Raw genomic sequence first — 1,828 nt, 5'->3', positions numbered from 1 at the left:
TTAATTTTAATGGGTAAAAGCGGTATACTGTTGAATGTGCATATTACTTACAAAAAGAGAAAAAAAATAACCGTCTATGAGGAGCAATCTCATTTTCTCCCTGCAGGGAAAATGACATTCTTTTTTTTTTTTTAATGTTTATTTATTTTTGAGAGAGAGAGAGAGAGAGAGAAAGAGGGAGACACAGAATCCAAAGCAGGATCTAGGCTCTGAGCTATCAATAGATTTTAATGTGGGGCTCGAACTCTTGAACTGCAAGATCATGACCTGAGCCAAAGTCAGATGGCTCAACTGACTTAACCACCCAGGCGTCCCTTAACATTCTTTTTTTTAAAAAAAAGTTTATTTGTTTATTTTGAAATATGGAGAGCATGAAAGAGACAGACCATGCACGTGTGCATGTGAGTTAGGGAAGGAGAGAGAGAGAGAGAGAGAGAGAGAAAGAGAGAGAGAATCCCTGACAGGGCTCAAATCCACCAACCATGAGATCATGACCTGAGCTGAAATCAGAAGTTCAATTGACTGAGCCACCCAGATGCTCCAAAAATAACATTCTTTACATGAAAATACACCAATGAATTAGGAAAAACAAACATAACTGAATTTTTTAAAAAATGACCATATCAGGTCTATAATATGGAGCTACATAATATTTAAAATAAGAATGTGGAAAGAAAATAAAAACACAGAAATCTTAAAATCTTATATACTTACACATTTCAGTATATTACTCCTTCTGTTATTTCCTACATATTATTGTTGTTTACTATAATTGCTTTATTTCTATTCTTTATTTTCATGAATCTTAAGAATCAAAAACTGGGAAAAAAGCATCTTTGCCATGGAAAACAGTCAACTAAACCTATTATTTTTTTTTATGAAAATAACGACACTTTAGAGGCATGAACTAAATATGCCGTAAGAAATTAAATTTAAATATTGGAGATAAGAAAAGAGTGACATTTTCATTATGGCAGAGTAAGAGTTTTCTATATGCTTCCTCTCAAAAGAACACCCATTTAACAGACACCCATGGACAAAAGAACCTTTGCGGAAGTCCAGAACTCCAGCAGGGAAGTTTTTGCACACCACTGGATCAAAAAATTCCTGGAATGGATTCACTGAAGAGGGTAAGAGGACTAGTTTCACTTTACGGATATTAGCCCTCCCCCACAACAGCACATCTCAGTGCCTGGAGAGACTTTCTCGACCTGTGATTACAGAGGGCAGCGAGAGTGGTCTTTCCACCCCATTCAGAATACTTGTAGGTATGTTACATGTCTGCAGGGTGCATAATAGCTAGGAGAACAAGCAGATATTTTGACCGCCCTCAAAGGGACATGGACCCTACTAACTGTGTCAATGACTCTCTCAGGGAGCACACAAGCCAACAGGGTCTCCTCAATTACAGATCACCCCAACTGGCCCCTGAGCATCCCAAAACACTACGTGCCTCACTGACACCCTCACCACCTTGTGGCCAGTTTCCTGTGAGAACTCCCACGAGCAGTAAGAGTGAGCTTTTGCAGACAGCTGACCTGAGCATGTGCAGAATGTAGTCCTGACTCGTCAGGATTAGGAGAAACCACACAAAACTGAGCATTCAGCCCCATCCAAGGGAAAGCAGAAAGGATTTCATGGGCACCCAAGACGGAATATTACTGAGTCATAAAAAAGGAGGAAATCCTTTTCATTTGCAAGTTCAGGAGATCTAATGTGCAGTATGTTGACTACAGTTAAGAATACTGCAGTGTAAACTTGAAAGTTGTTAAAAGAGTAAATATTAAATGTTCTCACACCAAAACAAACAAAGGCAAAAGAAAAAATT

This window comes from Hyaena hyaena, unplaced genomic scaffold (assembly GCF_003009895.1).
Source record: "Hyaena hyaena isolate Hyena2069 unplaced genomic scaffold, ASM300989v1 scaffold_436, whole genome shotgun sequence".
Lineage (NCBI taxonomy): Eukaryota > Metazoa > Chordata > Mammalia > Carnivora > Hyaenidae > Hyaena > Hyaena hyaena.
Note: the sequence above shows the minus strand (reverse complement) of the source record.